At 41.5% G+C, this 10521-nt stretch overlaps 1 pseudogene; it reads left to right on the forward strand.

Annotated features, from left to right (window-relative positions):
• Positions 1-3482: 3482 nt before the first annotated feature.
• On the forward strand, positions 3483-6174 carry LOC119284392 (annotated as a pseudogene).
• Positions 6175-10521: the final 4347 nt, after the last annotated feature.

Here is a 10521-nt window from a genome sequence, read left to right on the forward strand (position 1 = left end):
CGGTCAGGCCACCTGGCCACGCGCGCTCACGGCGCAGCCGTTGACGGCTGTTAGCCCGGCCGGTCCGGTCGGAACCAAAGTAGGCGGTCGGGCCGCACTCTCACTCAGTCTCCCCCTCCTCTCCCCTGCAGTGACCTAGGTTGGCGATGGCGGCGGCGCAGCCAAATGCCGTCGGCGGCGAGTTATTGAGCCAAGGGGTCACTGGCCAGGAGGGCGGTGGACATTCAGAGGTGGACAAATGGCTAGGCAGCTCGAGCTTCCCGGCGCAGCGGTCGTAGCAGCCATCACTGCCCGCGGCTCAGGTAGATCCGGCGAGCTCAGATCCGGCAATCCGCGCGGCTAGGGCAGTGGCGAAGTGCATCCACGCGGATCCAGATGACGGCCACAGCTAGGTGTCGTCCTTTGGTGGGGTGAGGTAAGAAATTTATGGCCCTTGATACCTTTAGTTCAAATTAGAACTAGGATTAGTACTTGTTTGTTCTTGGCATGGTATTGTATTTTATTGATTATGTCACTGTAGAAGAAAGTGCATTTGGTTAGTGCATTCATTGTAATTAGAAGAAAGTTCAGTAACATTCAATGCATTTGGTCATTGTTTTAAGTTTTAATGACTTAAAGACTAATTGTTTGTCAATTTAATCCTACAGCTTAGATGATGAGACTTGGGACATGAGGCTACATTTTCAAGGAACAGATAATATGGAGAGAAAGTATTCACTTTCTTCAGATATCAGTTAACTGACCATATTAGCATTGGTTGAGTTGGAGGGCTATGGAATGGATGCTTTTCTGACTTAGGTAAAGGAAGAGGGAAAGGGGCTGGAGGGGGTGGAGGCCCTGGATAGTGAGGAGGCATTAGAGGAAATGCTTGACTTATTTGTTGATAAGAAGGTATTGAACATCACTGCCAGAAAAGCTACTGATCCAAGCCCAGCAGATGTTAATATGGATCACATAATGCTTGAGGAACAGATCCCCATTGATCGTGTTGGTGAACCTATTGTTTACAGAGTTTCACAAGAAGGTGTTCTGTACCCTACCTCTAATGCTAGTTTGCCAGCTGTAACCCCTGATGATCCCTACCTGAGCACACAACAAAGCAACAATTTGAACAAGGGGAAAACAGTTGTGGAAGAAGAAGATGTAGAAGAAGAAGCAGACGAAGAAGAAGATGATGAAGATGTACCAGAAGAAGAAGATGAAGTTGAAGATGACAAATCATCTTCAGATTTTGAGTTCTTTAGGGGTGATTACAGAGGTCAGGAAATTTCTTACAAAGCTTGGTGTAGGGGTGAAGATGAGGCTGGCACTGATACTGCAGAGCACTTTTGTGGAGCAAACTCAGAACCTCCTGAGTTTTTGCAGGAAGAACAAATTGTTTATGAAGATGAACAAGTAGAGGATCCTACTGCTCTAACTACAAAAGGAGCCAAAAAGCTTAAGCCAGTTAGAAAACCTGGCCCAACTAGCAAGTCTCATAATGAGCCTGAGCACATCAAGTTTGAATATTATGTCCCTGAACCCTGCCTCTAATGCTAGTTTGCCAGCTGTAACTCTTGATGATCCCTACCTGAACACACAGCAAAGCAGCAATTTGAACAAGGGGAAAACAGTTGTGGAAGAAGAAGATGTAGAAGAAGAAGTAGACGAAGAAGAAGATGATGAAGATGTACCAGAAGAAGAAGATGAAGTTGAAGATGACAAATCATCTTCAGATTTTGAGTTCTTTAGGGGTGATTACAGAGGGCAGGAAATTTCTTACAAAGCTTGGTGCAGGGGTGAAGATGAGGCTGGCACTGATACTGCAGAGCACTTTTGTGGAGCAAACTCAAAACCTTCTGAGTTTTTGCAGGAAGAACAAATTGTTTATGAAGATGAACAAGTAGAGGATCCTGCTGCTCTAACTACAAAAGGAGCCAAAAAGCTTAAGCCAGTTAGAAAACCTGGCACAACTAGCAAGTCTCATAATGAGCCTGAGCACATCAAGTTTGAAGATTATGTCCCTGAAGCTGATGAGTACTGTTTTCCAGGCGATTTTGCCCTAAGTGATGAAGAGGATGCTCCAAGGCTGCCTTCTGGAAGGAAGAGTAGGAAGAAGCAGAAGAAGGAGAGGAGATGGTATGATCCATCTAGGCCTGATGCACATGAGCAGTTTGCAATGCATTTGTGCTTTGAAAATGTAGTTCAGTTCAGAGAAGCACTTAGAAATTTTCATGTGAGGACTCTTAGGAATTATGAGAATCACAGAAATGAACCAACTAGGGTTATCGCTTGGTGCTCTGAGAGAAAACATGGTTGTGATTTTTACATAGTTGCCTCTAGGATGGCTCATGAGGCAACTTTCAGTATCAAGAAGATGAACCTGGATCACACTTGTGGAGCAAGTGGAGAGAACACAAAGGTGAAAGTCAGTTGGGTTGCTAAGGTTTGTGAGGATACAGTCAGATCCAACCCTGGGGCTAGTGTTGACACAATTATGTCATACACAAAGAAGAAGTATGGTGTCCATGTGCCTAAAAGATTGGCATATAGGGCAAGGAAGCAAGCAGTTGAGGTTGTGTAAGGAGATCACAAACTCCAGTATCACAGAATAAGGGACTACCTGCAGTGTGTGCTAGATACTAACCCTGGAAGTAGGTGCATAGTAACAACACATGAGGACCCACTAAACCCAGCTCCTACCCCAAGGTTTCACTATATATTTTACTGCTTGTTTGCATGCAAGGAGGGTTTTCTGAATGGATGCAGACCATTTATAGGTAAGTATTCAGACACAAATGTATGTAATATTTTTCACATTGATGTAATTAGGCACTCATGTGACCATGTTAGCAGGTCTGGATGGTTGCTTCATCAAGCTAAGCACTGGTAAGCAGATATTGGCAGCTACAGGGAGGGATGGCAACAATAACATCTTCCCAATAGATTTTGGTGTTGTTGATAAGGAAGAGACAGACAGCTGGACATGGTTTCTCACACAGTTGAGAACAATCATTGGAACTGGCAATAAGTTTGGCAAATACACAATTATGTCTGACAGGCAGAAGGTATTGTTCTCTACCTAGTCTTTACATTTGCCATGAGTAAAATGGTATTCAGTAGTAACACTTAAGATTACACTACATTGAACATGGATTTAAACCTAAGTTCTAGATGAGGATGAACAAGCACCAGGTAGGTCCTTCAGTTCCATTCATTGCATTGTTACATTCATTTCATTTGTAGTAAAATAGAGCTAACTAATCTTCTTGTGTAGGAAAATAGAGCTAACTACAACTGCACAAAGACCACCAAGGGTACCTGCTGCCTCTGCACCTTCACCAACAGCTCCTCCAACAACAAATGAGTCAACACAGACATCTTGTAGGTCAAGGAAGAGGGTTGCTTCCACATCAGTAGCACCGGCCATGTCCTTAGGCTTCATCTTCGTAGTTGGAGTGTGATCACGGAAACTTTCAATGAGGACAACCTAATCTTACACGTCTTTGGTTGGCGAGGTAAGTAATTATTTGCTCTCCATATATCGTCTTGTGCACCTTGATCTTAGCATGAATTCCCTCGAGGGCTCAAGTGGCAGTATGCCAGAGTTCTTGGGATCTTTGACGAGGTTGAGGTATCTCAACCTCTCCGGCATACCATTTTCTGGCAGAGTGCCCCCTCACCTCGGCAACCTCTCAAACTTGCAGCATCTCGACCTCTCATGCCTATATTGCAGAAAAAGAATGTACTCAAGAGACATTTTTCATGGGTAGTGTGCATCCCTAATTTGTAGTATCTTGGAACGAATTGGGTAGACCTCAGCACAATAGTTAATTGGCCTTATGTTGTCAACATGATTTCTTCTTTGGAGGCCCTCGATCTACGTTCTTGCTATGTTTCAACTGCAAACCAATCATTCCCACATATTAACCTTACCAAGATCGAGAGACTTGATCTCTCCGGCAACATCTTTGCCCACCCAATGGCACGAAGTTGGTTTTGGAATTTGACAGGCCTCCAGCATGTCTACCTTGCCGCCACTCAACTGTATGGCCAGGCTCCTGATGCACTGGCACATATGAGATCCCTCCAAGTCCTTGATTTGTCATCTAATCCTAACATGGGGATGATGACTACAACCTTCAGAAAACTATGCAATCTAAGAATCCTAGACCTTTCTTCTTGCCAAATTGATGGAAATATATAGGATATTATAGGGAGGATGCCCGAGTGTCCTTCCAATAAACTGCAGGAGTTGCATATGAGTGGCAACAATATTACCGGAATCATGCCGGATTGGACAACACACTTGACTAGCTTATCTGTTCTTGACATCTCTAAGAACAACCTAATAGGAGGTATACCACGAGGGGTTGGGCTGCTCTCTAGTTTAAGCAAACTTGATCTCTCTTCCAATTATCTCAATGGACCTACACCATCTGAGATCGGTATGCTCGGTAATTTGACCATATTGCAGCTTAGAGAGGACAATTTGAGGGGACCTGTGCCATTTGAGATTGGTATGCTCGGCAATTTGACCATGATGGATCTCAGATGCAACAACTTGAATGGTAACTTCACTGAAGAACATTTTACAAGTCTAAGGAGGTTAAAGAATCTGGATTTAACTAGGAATTCCTTGAGAATTACAGTCGGTCCCAATTGGATACCACCCTTTAGTATAGAACACACATATCTTGGCTCTTGCCAACTAGGCCCTTTGCTGCATGCATGGATTCCGTTCCAAGTGGACATTCTCTTGATGGATATATCAAGCACATGTATAGTTGATAGGCTTCCTGACTGGTTTAGCACTACATTTGCAAAGGTCACATATCTGGACATTTCCAACAATGAAATCCATGGCAGATTGCCAAGAAACATGGAATTCATGTCACTGCAATATTTCTTTATCAGTTCAAATAAACAAACTGGTGAAATACCGAACTTACCAAGAAATATTACCACCCTTGACATGTCTGAAAACTCATTATCTGGAAATTTGCCATCAAACATTGGGACTCCAGATTTGATTTCATTAGAACTGATCTCCAATAAAATAATTGGTCGTATTCCCGAATCTCTCTGCAAAGCGGAATACTTGGAATCATTGGACTTAAACATCAATCTTTTTGAGGGACAACTACCTCAGTGTCTTGGGATGAAGAGGATTAACTTTCTCATGTTGAGTAACAATAGATTCTCTGGCAACTTCCCTTGTTTCTAAAAACTTCGAGACAATTGATGTCTCTAGATCTCTCTCGTAATAGTTTTTCTGGAAGGTTGCCATTATGGATTGGAGATTTGGTTTAATTACGATTTCTGCAGCTAAAACAAAATATGTTTTACGGAGAAATCCCAGGTACCATCTCAAATTTTAGTTCCCTTCAACATCTGAACCTAGCAGGCAATGGCTTATTAGGTGCCATACCACGCCATCTGTCAAATGTGATGGCCAGGACAAAAAAGTATGTGAAGGATTCTAAGCTTGACATGTGTTATGACGTTTACTCAGATAGTGTCCATACATATTATTTCTCCTCTATGGTCTTCAAGGGACGTGAACTTGATTACGGTATTGCAATTTTGGATATGGTGAGCATTGACTTATCTTTCAACAAATTAACTGGGGGAATACCAAAAGAAATAGCTGCTCTTGATGCATTGATAAACTTGAATCTATCGTGGAACCAATTGAGTGGGAAAATTCCAAATAAGCTTGGGGACTTGCAGGCATTGGAATCACTTGACCTCTCAAGGAACATGCTTTCTAGTGGGATCCCTTCGAGCCTGTCAGATATAACCTATTTGAGCTACTTGGACTTGTCTGATAACAATCTCATAGGGAGAATACCATCAGGTCGTCAGCTTGACACCCTCTACACAAAGGAACCTTCCATGTATAGTGGAAACAGTGGTCTTTGTGGCCCTCCTCTTCCAAACAGTTGCCCAGGAAAGAATGTAACAAGGCGAGATGATCAAAAAAGGAATGAACATTCCTTTGAGCCAATGAACTTTTATTTTGGACTCACTCTGGGATTTATTCTGGGTCTCTGAGTGGTGTTCTGCATCTTGTTCTTCAAGAAAGTAGGGAGGATTGCTTATTTCCGCCTGATTGACCAGACATATGATCAGGTGTATGTGTTTGCCGTCATTACGTGGAAAAGCTGGGCCAGAAAGGGAACTACAAATTGAGTAGAAAGAACTCGAAAGAAGCATGAAGCAGCATATTAGGCTGAATTATTTCCTTGAAGTTAATGTAATGGATATTGATGATTCGTAATTGTCTATGTGTGTATGATAATACTTTTGAACTCCTGTATTTGCTACTGTTCAGATGTTGTGCTGACTATTTGTGTATGATAATACTTTTGAACTCTTGTATTTGCCACTGTTCAGTTGATTGTTTGTTCCGTATCTTCATTGTTTAGAGTTTCATAGTAGGCATAGCCTTTATGGGACTCTGCTTGTTCTGTTATCTAGTAGAGTACTAGCTTTGGAATTTGCACATTAGTTTCAGGCTGATGCATGTTTGTATTTTTCTGGAAGCATCACGACATGCACGAATGGTGCATATGAATATAGGATGACTCAATCGTGTAAATTTGAGATAGAGATCAATTACAACATTGTGGGCAGCTTTGCCTTTCTGTCTCAGAACGTTCGTTTTGCTTTCCTATTGATGATTGCTAAGTTGTTAGTAGTGTTAGCAACAAAAACAGAAATAGAATAATTTGCTGTCACGACTGCAGTGCAACGTGTGGCCCTACTCGGCTTGTGCGGCGGTGCCGGGATTGCGAGCTCCCCCTAGTCAGTCATGTGTGGTCTCCTATGTCGTGGATGATTGACTTTTTTTGTATCTTTATTAAATAGTAGAAAGTTGTCACGATATTTTTTTTGCAGTACTAGTTAATTGGAACACTTGTCGTGGATGATTACCCACTTGAGTCTCCTTGAAAATTTGCTTACTTGTATCCAAGATAGATTTCAACGTATCCAAGATAGAAGCTAATAATGTTATGAAGTTTAGTTATGGGCATTTAAAACTGCATGACTCTTGGTAAGTTGCAATTGTGAGGTAAAGATCATGTGATGAGCTTAATTACTTGAATAAAGCATTCTACCAAACCATTGAGTCGAGACATATAGGACATAGTGATAAACCTCGACGGCCACAATGAAGGCACGCAAGGATAATTATGCCAAGTTGTCCATTCGATTTTGATTGAAATCTATGTTTAGGATAATGAGCCAATGCTTTTGTGTGGATAAAGCATACTTAATACCATCATGTAGATGTGTTTTTTAGAACCATGGAAGACCTGAATAGTCTAGTCAATGGCTGGGAAGAGACACTTACCTCGACTTAATGCATTCAAGGAGTCTGAGTGGTTCAACGTAGACTTCAAGGTGCGCGAGCCTTAAAATTAGCGTCCCTGTTTCACATGTGGTACACATAAAATACAAATATTGTTAGAATTTAGCATCATAATAATTATAAACAAATGAAATTGTTGATATTTTTCGGTTTCAACCCAATATCTGGATGACCAAGATGAGGATGCCAATTTTGTCATATAGAAGACATTTTGAAAAACTATCTTGCACGCAACATATGCTACGGGCTTTGTAGTATGTGTAGTGCAATCCTGATGATACATATAAAATGTGTTTTCCATATCCGTTGTATATGGTAAAGAGAAAATATCACCCTTCACTAGTAGGAAAACACCCATTAGTCCCGGTTCGTAAGGGCCTTTAGTCCCGGTTCATGAACCGGGACTAATGGGTCGTTACTAATACCTCCACCCATTAGTCCCGGTTCAAACACGAACCGGGACAGATGGGCCTCCACGTGGCCGGTCCGCCGAGCCCAGTCAAGGGGGGCTTTGGTCCCAGTTGGTGGCTCCAACCGGGACCAAAAGTTCATTTTTTTACCAATGTGGCTGCTTTAGGGGTTTTGGGGGTTATTTTTAGGTTGTTATTAGCTAGCTAATAGAGAGTTCTCTCTTATATCAACGCTGCTACTATGTTCATTTCACCCGCTGATATAACATGCTCATGCATGCGCAATATCATACATCATCATATATAATAACAAGTCCTATGCATCATCATACAACTTCTACTCGTTATTAATAATAAGTCATACAATCATCCTCATAGTCATCAAACCCAACCCTACGTAATTGTTCTTAGCACATGATCATCAGTATCGGGTAGGACCTAAACACCATTAAGGTAAAATAGCATAAAACAATATAGATCCTGACTCTCCATTATGAAGAATGGCGATCATCCTGTCTCCAATTCTTGCCCTTCGCTGCTTGTTGCTTCCAAGAAGCTCCTTACGACTGTCCATACATTTTTTTTTCATTCTTTGATTGTTATGTCTCCACTTCTTTTAGAAACCCGGTATGGACAGTTGAGATTCGTAGGACGACCTGGTTGTATGTTCAAAACATGAAGGCTACCGTGCGTATACATCAGATGAGGCACACAATCATTCGGGATTATCTGTTGAAAAACATAGTAATAACTTCGTAGTTAGCAATGATGTACTAGTTTTAGAAGTGTGCAAAAAGATCACGGATGTCGTAATAGTAAAAAAATCTTACCAGGGTATCTCCATGGTAGTTACTGTAGTTCAACACGTGCACTAGTGGCACGTATTGACCATAATGTTGAGGAGTTTGATTGTAGATATTGTAATTCTCAAGATCAGTACAAAATGCGACCAGATGAGTTTTCTCCTGATAAGTTAATTCGGAGCCTTCGGTGTAGTAGGTTCTGTCTACCATCTTCCGCACATTCTTTGAAGAATGAAAATAAGTTGTCAATGGAGATAAGTTGTCAACTATTTTGAAATAAACAATATAAATTACTTAATAACTATGTTAAGCTCACATGGGGGAAGAATTGGAGGTGTATCCACAAGGACCCAAATCGAAGGTCTCTCTTGCTCGATTGTAGGATCACCAAGATCCATGGTGACAAACATACCCTCATCAAGACCATACATCTTGCAAAGTGCTTCCCAATTTTTGCAACCAAAATGGGTTACACTCTGAGCATTGTACAGCTTTACTTGAAAATCCACACCATGATGGGTACTTAGGATAATTTTTTTGGTTTCGAAACTTTCATGGTCTTCAAAACCCATCCTCTCCAAGACATAGCGTCTTGCAAAGCATGGGATAAGCTAGTCGAATTGGAAAAGATGAAAAATATTGTCATGATTAAAATAGTTGAAGTCATGAGTAATTACGAAAAAACTATTGTCGTTGGTTGCGTACCGTATGAACATCGAAGGTCTCCTCGAGCTTAATGCTGAAGCGACGATCTTCGTCCAGCTCAATGAACCTGTCGCAGATACCTCGGTCATCGTGGCACCAGTCGCACTCCCCCGGGCGGTTTTCGTCGTCCGAGTATGACATTTCCGGCCTATGTTCATAATTTAAATATTAAACTAGATTATTAATCACGGGTTGACTATCGGTGATGTACGTAGCTCCTCCTTTCATTCCCGAGTGCATTATTACATCAAATTGTCTAACACACGGGAATGAAGGAGAACTTATCCAATATGAGCATTCAATAAACAAAACCAAATCATAAAATAAGCAAAACCAAATCATACAATAATATAAAGTAGTATTCAAATTAGCATGCATTCAATAATTATAAGCAAAAGTACATCATCTCTTGGTGTCCGTACATCGTCGAATATTATCACTAATATAGCATCACTACAACTAGAACCGTAGCGCCCGACGGGTATCGACGCGGGCGGTGGACACCCAAAGACAAGGAACCATCACAGGATCATAGCTCCAGTGAGATCCCTGAAGAACCTGTCAGGTATTATCGAACCTGCCCTCCAATGCAACCATGTAGTGACGGACGTGCTCGTCCTCCTCGCTGACACGGTGACGTACCACCTCCGCGGTGTCCGGAAGCCTCGGCATCGTCACTGGCCCACGCGACCGCCACCAAACAAGGATCGGGTCAACAATGGGCTGCCTCCTCACCAACCTACGTCCCCCGGAGGGTAGCACCTCCCAATACCAGCCCGGCGGAGCCCAGTCCCGAACATGGCCCTGATCAAGCAAGCCTCCACCGCCGAGTCGACGACAACGAGGATGCGGGATAGGCATCGCCGACGTCGATGCGGGAACTACTTCTATATATAGTTAAATAAAGTAATTTTATTAATTAAATCAACTAGCTAGTTCAACTACTAAACACTTACTATAAACAAATAAAGTAGTACTTACTAAAAACAAACTACATCTATATATAGTAAAATAAAGTAGTTTATTAAATCAACTAGCTAGTTCAACAACTAATTATATTAAACACTTTCTCTTCTTATTTTTTTCATTTTTCTAACTAGTATTTTTCTAACTAGTTTTTTTCTAAAAATAAAGTAGTTTCATTTTTCTAACTAGTTTTTTTCTAATTAATCTAACAAAAATCATAAAAAATCTAACAAAATCTAACAAAAAAATCTACTAACAAAAAAATCTAACATAATATGAA

Source organism: Triticum dicoccoides, chromosome 4A (assembly GCF_002162155.2).
Source record: "Triticum dicoccoides isolate Atlit2015 ecotype Zavitan chromosome 4A, WEW_v2.0, whole genome shotgun sequence".
NCBI lineage: Eukaryota > Viridiplantae > Streptophyta > Magnoliopsida > Poales > Poaceae > Triticum > Triticum dicoccoides.